A 16176-nucleotide genomic window follows, 5' to 3' on the forward strand; every position below is an offset into this window, starting at 1 on the left:
GCGCACAGATTAAGGGGAGGGGGTGCAGGCTCCACATCAACGGGAGGAGGGCAGGGACTTGCGGCATCTTCGGTCCACCATGCTGTGCTGTGCAGAGAGAGGGGTTGCCTGGACACTTTGGGTCACGTAGCAAATAGGGAGGCAGCAGAAGCGACGGCAGATGGTGGGGGAAAGGGGAGCTGGGGGCCCGCTGTCTGGGGTCTGGGAGGATGGGTGGGAAGCAAAAGTGGCCTGAGAAGTGAAAGCAGGGGCTGGAAGCCTCTGGAGAGGGCGGGGCTGTGGTCCTCAGGTCTGGCCCAGGGGGGTGTGGTTTCAGAGGACACAGGTGGCCTGGGTGTGAGTCTGGGCTCTGCCGTCCAGGAGCTTTGTGACCTGAGCTCTCAAATGTCCTCCCTTGGGAGATGGGGGGAAATAGCACAGCCGCCCTCGCAGGATGTAGAGAGAATTCAGCGGGGAACTCCTGCAAGCCTCTTGCCTGGCTCTGTCAGCGGGTGATGAGAGGGGCCGTAGACTCGCCTCCAAGGGCCCAAGGTTATGCCCACATGGATCAAAGTTGGCAGGGCTGGGGCTGGGGGCGGGTGGCTTCCCAGAGACCAGGCAGAGAAGGGCTGGCGGTTCCCTGTGGTGTAGCAGGGCTCACCCACCTGCGGCAGCAGCCCGGGATCCTCCCTCCCAAGGCCGTGGTGCTGGGCCAGCTCCCTTCCCGGGGCCCTGCCCTCGGAAGCCTGGACCAGCTTCCCTACTGGGACAGGGCCGATCGGGGGAGCCTTCCAGGGCCTTCTCACGTCAAACTTGGGAATGGGTAACATCAATCCCACGCCATTCCAGTGGCAAAGCGTGTCGTGGGCCTGGCCCAGACCCAAGGGAGGGGAAACAGACTGCTCCTTGGTGGAGAGAACCACTGTGGCCGTACCTGCAGGCAGCTCCCCCAGAGTCCCGGCCACGAGAGTGCCGGGCGTGATGCCCCACCACCACGGGCTGGGGCCGGGAGCCCCTGACTCTGGCGGGGGTGGGGACGCTGGGGCCTGAGAAAACGGCACCGGGAGCGTCCACAGGCGCTCGGTGTATGCTCAGGGCGTGATGTACGGGGGGGTGACTAAGTCAGCCAGGCTGGACCCGCCGGCCAGCAGTGGGTGTCCTGCCCTGGCACCTGGAGGGCTGAGGCTGGCGGGGGGGCACCTTCCTCCGGTCGCTCCCTGCCCCCCGCTCCCCGAGCAGAATCCCGCCCGCGCCGTCTCCCCGAGCCTTTCCTTGCACGTCAGCCGAGTTCCCATTCCCCCAAGGCTGCCTCACCAAATATTCCTTCTTTCTCATCACCATAATTGTTCATTTGTAGGTTAAGCTGCACCTGGGGTTCTCAGAAATCCACTCGCTCCCTTGCAACTTGCCAACTTCTCCAATGTCTCGTCCTCCTCTGCCTCATTCCTTCTTCTTCTGGAGGAGGAACCTGGCCACGGCGGGGGGGCGGGGGGTGCGTGGGGAGGGTGGCAGCTCCCGGTGCAACCTGTAGGGCTTTGCCTGGAAACGGTGGGACTCGAGCCACGCTCTCAGCTGGAGAGAAGGCAGCCCGATCTGTCTGTCTGTCCTCCCTTTCCAGGCACCGTGGACTAGAAAGATTAGTCAGGCTTGACCAACATTTTCCAGCACCTTCCACGTGCCAGGAGCTCTCTTCGTGCCCCGGTGATATTATCTTGTTGAACACTGAAGACCACACCCCCTGCGGTCCGCATATTGTCCCCAGAGAACCAGGCTCAGGAAGGCGTGTGGCTGGCCCCAGGTCAGCTGGACGGTGATGAGCAGAGGTGGGATTCCAGTTCGGCTGGGAAGAGGAGACCAGTGGATAGGAAGCTATGGCGCAGAGGGCTCATGGCCTTGGGGTGGCACCCCTGGCAGGGGCACAGCACTGGCAGAGCAGGTGGTAGGGAAGCTCGATGTCCCGTGAAGGAGCGGAAGCCACGGCTGGGGCTGGGTCCCGTCCTCCGTCCTCCGTGCAGCTCGTCAGAGCCCTCGGCCTCAGGGGGCTCTGCTCACCTGCAGCGGCACCCAGGACGTTATCAGGAGGGCAGCAGGACCTGTTGGTCAGGCCGAGTGCTGGCGGGGCGGAGGCAGGAGCCCTCCGGAGACTGGGAACAAGGCCAGAGCCCAGGCGGACTGGGCACCTCCGGGCCTGGGGAAGCTGTCACCTAGCAGGGCTGGCAGAGGGCCGCACAGGAGAAGAGGCCTGATTGACTGCAGACCCCAAGCCCAGAGGCACCCCCGCTGCTATTCCGCCAGTTCCTGCCTTTCTGAGATGGTCCAGGGTCCCCCTCCCGCCCTGCAGCAAGAGGGCCGGAGCCCCAGGCCGAGGGTGCTGTTTCCTCCCTCCTTCCCTCCCTCCCATCCAAGCAGCCAGCGCACATCAGTACAGGGAGGGAGCTCTGCTGGGCGTGGGGATATGGTGGTGACATGATCACAAAGGCCACCGTTTAGCAGGAGAGGGAACAAACAGGAAACGACAGGTCCGTAATGTGTGCTCCAGGGGCTGAGCCTTGTGGGAGGAATAACGGGGCCGCCGGCTTGGGTTGCAGGCCTGGGGAGTCCCTGATGAAGGGAGATGAAGGGACATTTGGGCTGGGGCAGCGGGGAGGCGAGCAGGCCATGGGGATGGAGACGAGGAATCAGCTGTGTGAGGGCCTGACGATGCGGGGTGGGGACACAGGTGAGATGGGAGGCTGCCATTCGCTGAGCAGCTGTGTCCTGGGCCAGCAGGTGGGGTGGGGCAGGTGCAGGGCCCCTCACTGCACTGTCCCCTCCCCCGGCCCCCACCGGCGTCTCCTCATCCAGGACACCTGCCCGCCCCGGCTGGAACAGGCCTGAGTCCTGGGGGAGGGCCGTGAAGACACAGACAAGCCTCTCTCCTCGGATGACAGTATCACTCGTCACTGACAGGAAGCAGCTCTGCGCTTCCCACAGACCCTGAGGGGTTGGGCTGTGTGTTTTTAGCCCATCATACAGATTATTATTCCATTAGCGGGGTCACACAGTGGGGGCCGCGGGACTTTCATCTCCAAAAGGCCTCGCGAACATTGATCACTAAAAATTAATTAAAGCATTCTAATCCCCAAATGCCTCTAGGCTGCAATATTCGCTTCCTGTATCAGCTGAGAGAAACACAGCCCTGGTTACGGGAAGCTCCTGGTGGGGGCATTGTTCACAAGGCAGTGGGGCAGACGTCAGACACGTGGGGAGAAGGGGTGAGCGGCCCTGTCCCCCCAGCCCCTGTCCCTCCGGCCGTGCTGTACTGGGGATGGAGCCCAGTTCTGTGCTGAGGTCTCGTGCCCTCCTGCAAGGAAGCCGTTTGCCAACCTTGAGGGCTGTGTCCCTCTGCTTCTGCTACATCCCCGGGGGGATTTGAGAAGAGGCTGCGTGATGCTGGACGACCCCCCGCCCCGGACCTCCATTTCTCATCAGTTACTTGGCCTCTGGGACCCCTTCCCATCCTGATTCCCCCAAATCCGAGAGAAACTGCTGGCACCCTGCTGCCTTGCCAGGCTGACTCTCTGGTGTGAACTCCAGTTCAGCCAGAAGGTTGAACTAATAATGCAGGTTCTCCGGATTCATTATGTTCCCCGGGTTTCTCTCCCCTTGGGAGCCCTTGATGTCGGATGAGCAGATTTGGGGAAGCAGAGTGGCCGGGCGGCGGGCCGTCCTCGGGGTGGACCAGGGCAGGCTAAGTAGGTGTCAGATGCAAAGACCCGGGGGCCTTCTGCCTGGCTGCCGTGTGCCTCGTGTGTGGACGTGTGTGTGCACGGTGTGTGTGGCCCCTACAACCCAAGATTCAGAAAGCCAGGGCTGTCCAGGCCTTCATGGCCTGATGGGTGCTTGGGGATGGGCCTGCCCGGCCACGCGCCCCAAACACACGGAGAAGGGGTTAGGCCTGGTCTCGGGACTGTTGGGAGGGTGCTGCTGAAGGACGGTTTTGCAGGCCCCAGGTTGCAGGGGCCGGTCCTGGTTAGTCCTGACTTAGCAGAGTGCCGGGGGTCAGGGAACTCTCAAGCCGGCCGCAGGGTGGTCCAGCACCTTGGTTGGTGGCAGGACTGGAGTGGACGTCTGGTGAGCAGGGGGCCGTGGCTGAGGGTCCCCGTCGGAGGCCAGGGTGGGGCGTGCTGGTCCAGGGCTCCCGGGAAGGGCTCTGATGATGGTGCTGCCACGCTGGCAGCGCTGACGGCTGTTTGTGCCAAGCTTGTGGGCGTGCGGGGTGGGATTCTGCGGAGCAGCGATCAGCAAGGGAGGCTCTGGAGTGACGCTGGGAAGGCCATGCAGACCGGAGCCCAGTCAAGAACTGGGAACCGGAGCCTCGCGGAACGAGCCGCAGCGCTGCGTCCGGGGCGAGGGCCGCCTGGCCTCCCATCCTGGCGCGGCCTCCGAGGCGCTGCGCACCCCCGGGTGAGTCGGTCCCTGTCTCTGAACGGCAGCGTCCTTGTAGGCAAGGCCTGAACTCTGAGGTGCTCTAGGAGGTAGAAATCGTGCATGTGAAACACTGGCCCAGGGCCCGCCTGGTCCGAGGAGGGACACAGCCCATCAGGGTACTTAGTGGCTGATCGTTGACCCGTTACGGAGCGAGGCTTCTCCAGGGCTGGGGAGCGCGAGTGCGCACGGCTGCCTTCCAGGAGCTTACCTCCTCGCTGAAGGGACAGACGTTCAACAAGCAGCTCCAATCTAGTGCGCTCAGTGCTGTGATGGGGAAGGAGGGGCTGTGGGTGCCCAGAACAGGGGGTGGGTTCTCAGGGGAAAGGTCCATGAAGAGCTCTCCCAGCTTGGACCTAATGAGTGAGTAGCTCTTCTCCAGGTGAAGCTGTGTAGAGAGTTCTGGAAGGAGGAGCCAGCGTGTGCATAGGCCTAGGGACAACGAGTGTGCGCAGACCATGAGCTGATAATGGTGGTGACTGTGACGGTGATGGGGATGACGGTGATGATGAGGGTGACGATGATGGTGATGATAGAGGTGATAGTGATGGTGGTGGTGGAGATGACGATGATGTTTATGGTGATGATGGAGGTAATGGTGGCAGTGATGACGATGGTGATGCCTGTGATGACGGCAGTGATGATGAGACAGCAGTAGCAGCAGCCTTCTCCACCCCGGTCAGGGCTTCAGTTCAGCTGAGGGACCAGAACAAGAGCGCTGGCTCGTTAGGGATTGGCCGACTTTTCCTGTGCTCCTTTGCTCTCCGATCCCTCCGCCTTTTCCGTGGCCCCGTGCAGACTACACCCCCTGGGTTCCTCCTGCCTGTCTTTAGACGGGGCTTTGGTCTAAGCCACGTCCCATCCCGGGGATGAGGACCACCCAGGCTTCCATGTCCCTCAGCTGTACCCCAAGTCCTCCACGGATGGCCACTCCCAGTCTGGTCAGTTGAGGGGGGTGAGTCTCCACCTTGGAAGGGTAGGCCACCTCTCCCTGGTCCCCTCACCAGAGCAGCCCCTACAATGAGGTGATGGCGGGCAGCTGCTGGACCGCTGTTTCCAAGGCTGGCTGCAACCAGGGGCCTTATCAGGCAGGACTGACCTCTCTGACTGTCCCCTGAACCCATCCTCCTGGACCCAGCTACATCTTCCAATTTCTTCCTTAAGAGCAAGTAATTGGGATTTGAAATTAAGACCAATTTGGAGGTTCTAGAAAGCCTGTAGGGACCCCATGTGGTCATGGTGCAGTCTCTATTGGAAATGAACCAATCTGTGAGCTTCTGTCCCTAAGTGGCCCCCAGCCCACATGGGCACTGGCTGGGGAGCCCATGCTCCCCTTCCACCTGTGACAGGGAGCTGGCTGAGAACACAGGACACAGGCCCTTCCCAAAGGTGTGGCCCCACGCTTTCTAGTCTCCTCCAGACCCTCCAAAGGCGTCCATGCCCCGCCCTGGCCTCCTCCCTCACACCGCACCCCGCATCAGGCACTCAGTGGGTACCAGGCGTGGGGCTACGCTCACCTTTTTACGGATGACAGAACTGAGGCCCACGAGGCAGACTCTCCAACCTGAGCCCGAATGCTTAGCCACGAGGCCACGGCCCAGCTCACTTCCGCCTCCCACCGTGTTCCAGCCACGTGAGCTCCCCCGCAGTCCTGCTCATGTGTACTGGCACAACATCCTGACACTAGCAAAACAATCATCCTTTCATGTTCCCTTGATGCCTCCCACCTCTGGGGCTGAGCCCTGAGCTGCCTGGAGGCCCCTGGGTGGGGAGGACAGACAGGTGAAGGAAAGGTCAGCCCAGGGTGCAGAGCCAGCTCACAGCGAGGGGAGCGGTTGGGACGGCCAGGCTCTGTGAGTGAGAACAGCCTCTCGGTTCCCTTGACTCCCGTTTAGCATTTCAACGCCAGGGCTGGCAGTGATGTCCTTGAGCCTGGCTGGGGAGCGAGGGCGCGAGAATCCTGGATGGGGTACGGTAAAGGGGAGTTCTGGTCCTGGTGACGGTGGAGAGGCAGGGAGGTGGGGAGGGGGTCGGGGGGAGTAGCCAGGACCTCTGGCGTCCAAGGGGCTTTGGGTGTGGGGACACAAGAGAACTTGGGGGCTTCCGCCCTGGTGCAGCGTGGGGAGACTGAAGGCCCCTCGGCTGTGCCCTGCCCACTTCTGACACAACATAGGCAGGAAGAAGCCAGGAAGATGAGCAGGACAGGGTCCTGGCTCCGCGCGCCCGTGTGGGTGTTCGGTACACTTGGAAGTCCCGGAGGCCGCAGATCAGTAGGGAAGGGCCGTCAGGGATGGAGAGGCCGCAGCCTGGGCGGACGTTGTGACCGGGGCAGACGGCCTTGAGAGAGGACGATGCGGAGCCGTCCTCGTGCACGTGGCAGCAGCGTGGATGCCCGGCCCTCCCCGCAGACGTCCCCGCAGGACCTGATACGCTCACCAGCTTGGCAAGCAGCCCCCAGCTTTTAATCTGTGGGAGAAGTGACCTTTTATGTTTCAGATCACATGAAGTTAATTTGCACTCCAAGTTCAAGAGAGCTCCTGAGAAGGTACAAATGTGATTTCTTAACAGCTGTTCCTGTAGGACTCAACATGACAGAAATGATGAGAAGTGAGGATTCATTTTTAGAGAGAAAGAGATGCTCTCTCCCCAGAGCCAGCCCTGGATGGCGGCCATCAGATGAGAAGAGCTGCGGGAGCGTGGGGGGCCAACTGCTCACCCTGTACGATGTTCCTGACCCACAGCTATCCTGTTGCTGCTTGAATACCACCAGTGATGGAGAGCTCACCACCTCGAGGGCAGCCACATCTAATGCTGGTCGGGTTGGCTGTGGGAAAGTCTCTCCAGTGTCGGGTCAGATCTGTTCGTCGATTGTGCTCTGCCCTCTGAAGATGTACAGATCACCGCCCCCTCCTGTCTGGTGTCATCCTCCCCTTCTGCTGACCACCTCCAGTTCCTCAACCGTGTGTCCTAAGCTGGTGTCCGGGTCCTCCCATCCTGTCCCTGGGGGTGTTCTGATCTGCCAGTGTCCCTAAAGTCAGGCACTCAGAACCAAGCAGAAGGTTCCTTTTTCTGACCAACCGGCCAAGAGTCCCATGACTTTCCTGCTTCTGGACACCGCACCTCCAGCCGAGGTGCGCTGCTGGCCCACCTGGTTGACATCCAGGGAGAAGCCACATGTGACCGGTTCTGTGCCAATTGCTGTGGGAGGTTGGGCAGGGGACGTGGCTGCAGGAGCGGTAGGTCTAGTCCAGGCACCGAGCTGACACTGATGCGGGCTGTGGTTTTAGGGTGAGCCCAGCTGTCACGTCTTCCCTGCCATCCCGCCCCATACCCATCTGGGCCCTGACGATTGGACCAGGGCCGGTCACCTGACTTAAGCTAGACCAATCGCATCAGCAGTTGGGGTAGCAGATCAGTCCCAGCAGGTGGCTGCGGGGCAGCTTTATTCCCATGGGGTCTGGGAAATCTGATGTCCATTTGCAGAGAAAGAAGAGAGATGGGGTGGGGGAAGCCATGCGGAGAGAGGAGTAAAACGTGAAGCAAATGCAGAGAGGTGGGGGTGGGCGCACACCCCCAGAGCCCCCCTGTGACACCCGCCCTCCCAGCCACGTAGACCCACAAGGTCCCACAGGGAGGGAGAGGGGGGTGCTGGGGGTCTGGCCCTGAGCCCTTCCTGGTGCCAGGATTCTCCAACGTCCTTGGGACCCACCTCAACCTTGCGGAAAGATCCAAGGCAACCCAAAGCCACCACCTCTCAGGGTCCCACCCTCCTTGCTGCCCAGGGTGACACAGGCCAACAGCCAATGAGGGGCCGACAGCCCATTGCCTGGGGCTCCTGGAGGCTGTGTCATCTTGTAACTTTTGTAATTTTTTCCCGCCACTCCTTGGGGATGTTTACTGGCTACTGGACCTGTACCTGCCCAGGTGTGGAACCCGCCAGTTGGGGCCAGGGGAGCATTGTCCAGGCTGAGGCGGCACGATTCAATGCTTGGCCAAGAGTGGTTAAGACCAGCGTGGGCTCGGCCTTTCCCGGGCCCTGCTCTGGCGTGAGCAAGGGGCCTGCCCTCTCTGAGCCTCCAGTCTCTCCCCTGCAGAACGGGGACAGTTGTGTCTCCCGCCTCACAGGCCTGCTGTGGCTGCGCTAGGAGCCAGTGTAGGTAGAGAGCCTGGCACAGAACCAGTCCCGTGGAAGGCAGGTCCCGATAGGAGGATGCCTTGCAAGATGGTGCACTCACGTGGCTGGCAGGGGGTGCTGGCAGAGGGCCAGAGGCCTTGGTTCCCCTCCACGTGGGCCTCCCCCCGGCCCCCACTGCGCCACCCCTGTGTTCTGGCGGCAGGCTCATCGCCTGTTATGATACCAGCCTCAGACGTCAGACAGCATCTGTTATGAACGCAATTGTGCCCCCTCCAAATTCGTGCGCCGGCGTCCTAACCCCTAGTAGCTCAGGATGCAATTGTGGAGAACGGGGTCTTTAAAGAGAGAGTTCAGGTAAAATGAGGTCGTGTGTGTGGGTCCTAATCCAGTCTGACAGGTGTCCTAATAAGAAGGGGAGAGTAGGACACAGACACACACGGAGGGACGACCACGTGAGGACACGGCAGAAGACGGCCGTCTGCAAGCCAAGGAGAGAGGCCTCGGGAAGAACCACCCTGCCCACACCTGGATCTTCGGCCTCCAGAGCTGAGAGGAAATAAATGTCTGCTGTGTACGCCGCCGGGTCTGTGGTATTTGTTACAGCTGCCGCGCTGACCGAGAGCATCTCTCAGCTGCACTCTATCCATAGGGCGATCGGAGGCCTGCCCAGGCTGAAAGAGGGGCCACAGGTGACCCCACCCCTTCATGGGAAGGTTCTGGAAGAGCAGGTGGTCCAGGAATATCGATGGTGGGAAAGACCGTGTGCTACACTGACGCACACGGATTGCCCAGGAGCGGGACTCAGGCAGGTAGTGCAGAGGGGCAGGCAGCCGAGAGGAGGCCTGCTGCATCATAGACGCGGGCCGAGGGGGCGCGGGGCCGAGCGGGGCCTCCCCAAGCCGCCTAAGCTGCCGGCTGCGAGGGTGGTTGACAAGAGGAGGCTGGGCCCAGGGCCCAGCGTGTAACACCTGAGAGCACAGTCCCGCGGCCCCGGAGGCAGGAGTTGCAGCCGGAGAGCCGGGCGCTTCCCATCCTCTGCGAGGCAGAGGACGGGGAGGTCCCTCCGAGGACTGCCCACCCCGGCCCGGCCCGGCCCCGCCCCGTCCCGCCCCCAGGCACCGGCCCCGCCCCGGCTCTGCCGGCTCTGCCGTCTCCGCCCCCGCCAGGCCCCCCCACCCCCGGCGCCGCGTCCCGGCTGTGGTATCTTTGCCACGCACTTCCGTCCCCCACGAAACCCCTCTAGGCCGCCCGCGGCAGCCTCAGGTTTTGTGTGCCGTGCTGGGTCACGTCTCAGTGGGTTTTATTCCTCTCATTATGTTGTTTAACAGGCTGTTACAGCCTCTCAGACAGCGTGGGGAGGTGTTGTCAAAGTGAGAGGCTGGAAGACAGTGACTTAGCCGAAGGAGGGGCTTCTGGGCTGCGATATCCCGGAGCAAAGCCGAGGCCCGGGGTGGGCGGGCGACAGGAAACAACTGCTGAGAGCCCCTCGGCGGGGTCTCCTCCAGGTCCCACCTGAGTGCACGTGGGCTCGGGCAGTGCCCAAGCCGAGCTCGGCTTCAGGACTGGGAAACCAAGACTTCTCCCCTCTATTGTCTGTTTCCTCTTCTCCCAGGTCCCTCGGGTCACCTCATTCATTCATTCACTCACTCGTCCATGACAGGGCCCTTTGGTGCCAGAGGACACAGAAATGAATGAGACAAACAAATCCCAGTTTCCCGGCACCGACCAGACACAGCACAGACGCGTGCCCTAAAGCACCATTCTTGTTTCCTTTCTCTTATCTTCAAAATCGATTCGTTTTCAAGCAGTCCAGCAGTTCAAATGGTTAAACACGGAATTACCCTACGACCCAGCAATTCCACTCCTTGCTATTTGCCCACAACAAAGGGAAACACATGTTCACAGCAGCCAAAAGGTGGAAAGAACCCCAATGTCCATCAGCCAATGAACAGATGATAAAATGTGGTCTGTTCACACAGAGGAATATTATTCAGCAAATAAAAAGGGGCTGAGGTCCTGATACGTGCTTCAGCCTGGATGAATCTGAAAATGTGGTGCTCAGTGAAAAAAGCCCTCCACACAAGGCCCCAGAGTGTGAGATTCCATTTATGTGAAACGTGGTGAGCAGGGCTGGGAGGGGTGGGGGAATGGGGTGATGGCCGAGGAGTGCAGGCGTGCTTTCTGGGGTGATGAAAATGTTCTAAAATTGACTGTTGGTGGTGGCGCACACCTCTGGACAGGTACTAAACACCTTCGAATTACGCGCTCCGAGTGGGTGATGAGTGCGTGAGTTATATCTCAGTAAAGCTGTTGGAAAATCACCATGCCTACCTTCACAGGGGTGTTAAGGATGTTAATTATTCTCTGTAAAGTAGTTAAAACAGTGCCTGGCACGTGCTAAATGCTCAGTAAATGTTAAGCTATTTAAAAATAGTAAATTCCTTTTAAGCACTTGAAACCCCGGGCGCTGGTGCCTTGCCTTGCCTCCTGCTGTCCCTCAGAGACACTCTCCCCTTTGATTTCTTTGAATATCTGGATTTCATAACCGGCTCCTCTGCCCGTGTTTTTTTTTTTTAAATGAAGTTCTATTTTTTTAAAAAAAATTATTTATTTTATTTTTGTCTGCCTTGGGTCTTTGTTGCTGCCCGTGGGCTTTGTCTAGTTGCCGCGAGCGGGGGCTACTGTTCGCTGCGGTGCGCGGGCTTCTCATTGCGGTGGCTTTTCTTGTCGCGGAGCACGGGCTCTAGAGTGCAGTCTCAGCAGTTGTGGCGCACGCGCTTAGTTGCTCCGCGGCATGTGGGATCTTCCTGGACCAGGGCTCAAACCCGTGTCCGCTGCACTGGCAGGCGGATTCTTAACCACTGCGCCACCAGGGAAGCCCCTGTCCGTGGTTGTAGTATCGCCTTTGAGGGGCCCTGGCATGGCCTCCCCCCCCCACCTTCCCCACCGCTCCACAGGACCCAGACTCTCGGCTTACGTGGCCTTTTTTGGGGCGGCCCCCTCCCTGTCCTCCCCCACTCACTCGTCCCAACCGCAGCGCCCCTTCCTTTGAGGCCAGCAGCCTGCCACACACGCGCTCACACGCTCGCAGGCCCGCCCCCATGCTTTGCTTGCTCCCCGAGAGGCGCCCTCGAGGCTGGCGCTGGGTTTGGCTCCCGGGACCCGGGCTGGGGGCCGCCTCCACGAAGCTCGTGGATTTCTGACAGGGGACAGGCTGGCAAATCCATGCGTGAACTTTGGCAGATACCAGTAAACGGACAGAATGGCTAATAATTTACATGATATTAAAACCGAGCGACTTTGTCTGAGTTAATTAGAAGCGTAAAATGAGATTTATTAAGGGCAAAGCCAGAGCAATCCAACAAGAGAAAGAGTCAGAAATAGAAAAGGCAGGAGTTTGGAACAGTGTTAAGAGCCACGGAGAAGTACTGGGAGGTGGTGTCTGATGAGAAACGACATGTTAATCATGGTAATGACCCCCTCTCCCCCTCGCCCCGGGGAGCCCAGAGCAGCCCAGGGGCCTCGGCTCTGCGAGGCAAGAGGGCAGCCTCTTGGTCTGCTCTGGCAGCTGGTGGCACTGGCCAGGGGCTGGGGCCTGTCACAGAGCTCCAGTTCCCAGGAGAGACCAGAGGCCCAGCCAGATGAGCGGCCCTTGGAGCCCCCGCAGCATCTTTACAGGTACTGAGCACCTACTGTGTGCCAGGCAGGGGCTGGAGCACTTTAAAATACATTTGCTGAGCGCTCACCGTGTGCCGTATTCGGGAAGTGCTGCAGTGACTGTGTAAGTCAGGTTTGTGGGTGAGTAGCCAGGCTCGGAGAAGGTCAGCAACTTGCCCGAGGTCACACAGCCAGGAAGTGGCAGAGCCAGGGCCCAGAGCTGCTGGATTCTGGATCCCACAGTTCTCCCGGCTGTTCAACAACGGTGTGGCATGCCTGCTATGCAGGGAGCCGAGGGTGCAGGGCTGGCAGGGTTCCTGCCCCCAGGTGGTGTGGCCCAGAGGCCGAGAAGAACGAGCCAGCAGGTAGTGATGAGTCCTCTGCTGGGGTGAACCCAGGGGCTGCAGAGGCGCGTCCAGGGTCCCTGAAACCCACCCTGTCCTGGGTGATCAAGAAGAATGGCCGGAGCTTTAGCCGAGCCCGGGGCGTGGGATATGGCGGAAGTGCTCCAAGCCGACGAAACAGCAGGTTCAGAGCCAGGTGTCCTTGGAGAGCTGCCAGTCACTCCTTCCCCACAGAGCCTCTGGCATGAAGGGACAGGGGGGACAAGTGTGGCTGGCGGTGGGGGTGGGGAGAGATGTGGCTTGGAAGCCGTGCCAGGGAACGCTGGGGACCCCTGCCCACTCACGCCCCTGTCTGAGGACGAGGGTGAGGAGAAGGGCCCCTGGGAGAAGAGAGGGGCCTGGCCTGAGTGGGCAGCAGGCCAGCTGAACCTCATGGGTTCTGAGCAGGGTCGCCAGGCAGCTCAGGTGGCCCCAGGCTGGAGTCTCCCTGACGGAGCTGGTCACCGTCCCCGGCTCCCAGGGTGCCTCGCAGCCCCATTCCGCAGGGCCTGGTCCCAGCACACCGACACGGCTCTGGGCTTCCTCACAGACCCCACGTGCGGGGCTGTCCCTGGACTCAGCCTGTGCTGGCTGGCCGTCCGGAGCTAGCCGTGCCAGTGTGCCCAGCCTGGACACCCCCAAAGGAGGGGACGCTCCTTTGTCTTTCCAAGGGGCTGGCCATGCGGTGAGTGTGGCCAGCCAACAAGCTGGGGGAAAGGCTGAACCAGCAACTTTATCTCCATTTGCATTTGAGGAAAGTGAGGCTCAGAGCAGGGTTGGGAGCTGTGCGCTGAGAACTTACATCAGGGGAAGCCACGTGGGCCCGATGCTCTGGCTGGTTTTCCCCACACACTTAATGAGGTCCCCGTCAGACCAGCTGAGGCTGACCCAGGGAGGCAATGCTGGTGATGAGGGAGAGTAGACACCTCCCAGCACCCCAGAATTTGACCAGCCTCCCAGGGTGGGGATCTATGCAGGGACAGGCCCCGGGGCCCCCTAGGAGCCTCAAAAACAGCCGCCCCAGACCCAGCTGTCAGAGAGAAGACTGGGGAGGTGGGGTGGGGTCTGCCGGGCCACGGCTCCGGGGGTGCAGGGGTGGGGACCGGCCCCACTGCAGAGCTGCCTGAGGAGCTCTAATGATGGCTCATGTCAGAGCCGGCCCTGGCTCTCACCGCCCTGCGTCTCCAGTGGCACCGCGCCAATTAAGGATGAGTCGAGTGTATCGTTAGTTTCCGAACCGTCAGGATTCCAATTAGGGGCGTCTTAGATCCACTTGAGTGGCTCTGCTCATCATCCAGGCTGGAGGTGGGCTGGGCCGGGGGCACCTGCTGTATGCTGACGAGCTGCAATGGGCTTTGCCAGTCAGGGGGCTGGATTAAATTGGCACAGCGAGGCTGAATTCCTGGCTCCACCTGCATGCCGAGGGCCTTGGTCTCCTGACTGGCCGGTGCGAGTGTCCTTCTCCTGGGGGTGATGGGCCAGACTGACTGCAGGTCCCCTGGGAGGCAGTTCCAAATGTCACATTCCTATCAGACCTGGCCCTGAGGGGCCATCTGGTCTACCCCTTCATTGCCAATGGGAGAAACGGAGGCCCCTCAAGGCCACAAGAGACCCCAGCGGTGGACCTTATCCAGACCCTCAAGCAGATTGGAATCCCCTCCACCGTCCCAGCCAAGTGGCCATTTACTTAGGCCTCTTTTATGACAACAAGGCCACTCCTCCTCCCATCAGGGCTTGTTCCCTGCGTCCATTGGGGTTCTTTATCTGCAACGGAGGTGACTCTGGCCACGTGCAGATCTGGAGGAAGAGCTTTCCAGGCAGAAGAAAGAGCAAGTGCAAAGGCCCTGGGGTGGATCAGAGACATGGGTCAGAAATGTGGGCTGTGGGCTTCCCTGGTGGCGCGGTGGTTGAGAGTCCGCCTGCTGATGCAGGGGACACGGGTTCGTGCCCCGGTCTGGGAAGATCCCACATGCCGCGGAGCAACTAAGCCCGTGCGCCACAACTACTGAGCCTGCGCTCTAGAGCCCGCGAGCCACAACTACTGAGACCACGCGCTGCAACTACTGAAGCCCGCACCCCTAGAGCCTGTGCTCTGCAACAAGAGAAGCCACCGCAATGAGAAGCCCTTGCACCGCAATGAAGAGTAGCCTCTGCTCTCTGCAACTAGAGAAAGCCTGTGCGCAGCAATGAAGACCCAACGCAGCCAAAAATAAATAAATAAATAAAACTATCAGTAATAAGATAATTAAATTGAAAGTCAGGTTTGAAAAAGAAAAACAAAGAAATGTGGTCTGTGTGGCCACTGGAGCAGGAGGAACTGAGGACAGGGAGGTAGAGAAAGGAAGCCCTGTAGGCTGGGGTGGGGAGGGACGTGAGAAGCCACGGGGCGCTCAGCTGCGGAGGGACGTGGTCTGTGCTCTGAAGGCTGGAGCTGCCTCCTCACTGGGGAGTGGAAGGCGGGAGAACATGGAGATCCCGGTGTGGCCACTGGCTGGAGGGGGGACTGGGGCTCCTGGACTTGCTCTGGCCTTGGGGGCGCTGCTGGGAAGAGGGTATGATCAGAGGTTTTGGCCTGAGCCGCTGCCGAGGAGCAGAGAACGAGGCGCTCTGTTTGAACACATCCCGTTTGAGCAGGTCTAGGGAAAGGGCAGTGGATCTGAAGGTCTGGGGAGAGGCGGGGGCTGGAGCTGAGAAGGGAGCAGGGCCGAGAGGTGAACCATCCACACGGAAGTGTCGCCTCCACCCAGGAGCATGAGATCCAGCCCAGCAGGTGGTGGGGTGGTGGTGGAGTGGCCTGGTTTGGACCCAAGCTCAGTTCCTCCCCACCTGAGTATGGCCTCATGGGGGTCCTGTGTCCTCCTGGGGCCTCAGTTTTCTCACCTGTGAAATGGGAGCACACCCCTCCTTTGCAGGCAACCTCTCTCTGGCCACCAGCCTGGTCCCCCTCTCGTGGGCGTGGCTCCCTAGATGGCCAGCTCCTTCTGCCCACGGGTGGCTTCTGGGGCACGTGCCAGAGACCCCCGCGCTTTGCAAGCTGCAATGCCCCAAGTGCTGGGCGTGTGGGTGCTGCCCCCCAACTGTCTCCTTCTCCCCTGTGCGGACATACCCGGGGGAAGGGGCTCCAGGGCCCACGCTGACATCTGACCTCCCGGGTCACCGACCTGGGACCACCTCTCATTTGACTTGCTCTGGATGAGGACACGTCTCACCTGAGCGTCCCTCGTGGCCTGTGACCTGGGACTACTTGCCCCAGGTCCCACCCTCCCCACACCTCGGGGGGCTTGGGGTTGCTGCTGCTCTGCGACCTCCGGGTCAGGAGGGTCTCGACACAGCAGGGTGCTGCGCCGGCCCTGGGGAGGCCCAGGCACTGAGTGTGATTTAAACCCAGGTCTGGTGTAGGCTGTCGTGTCCTGAGGCGGGGGTGGGGCTGTGGCTCCCGGGTGAGAAGCCCTCTGCTCGCTGCAGGGGGACGAGGGGAAGAGGCCCTGCTCGGGACAGAGGCAGAAGGGGTTGGAGCAGAGCCGGGCCTGCGCTTGACCTGGGAATGGTCAAACC

General features: G+C 60.7%; 1 protein-coding gene across 20 annotated transcripts in view; it reads left to right on the top strand.

The window, feature by feature from the left end:
• The window catches only part of LOC113630354 (uncharacterized), a 59614-nt gene that overhangs the window by 15640 nt on the left and 27798 nt on the right, over positions 1–16176 (top strand). The window contains exon 5 of one of the 20 annotated variants that reach the window (XR_003436921.1): positions 8971–9091. The exons of 17 other annotated variants lie outside the window; for them this stretch is intronic. The gene's annotated coding sequence lies outside the window, so the exon portion shown is untranslated. Of the gene's footprint in view, positions 1–1336; positions 8477–8970; positions 9092–16176 lie in introns of those variants that run through there. 2 more of the 20 variants (XR_003436922.1, XR_003436923.1) reach the window with 2 other exon arrangements.

Source organism: Aethalodelphis obliquidens, unplaced genomic scaffold (assembly GCF_003676395.1).
Source record: "Aethalodelphis obliquidens isolate GAN/ISIS:26980383/991018 unplaced genomic scaffold, ASM367639v1 scaffold30, whole genome shotgun sequence".
Lineage (NCBI taxonomy): Eukaryota > Metazoa > Chordata > Mammalia > Artiodactyla > Delphinidae > Aethalodelphis > Aethalodelphis obliquidens.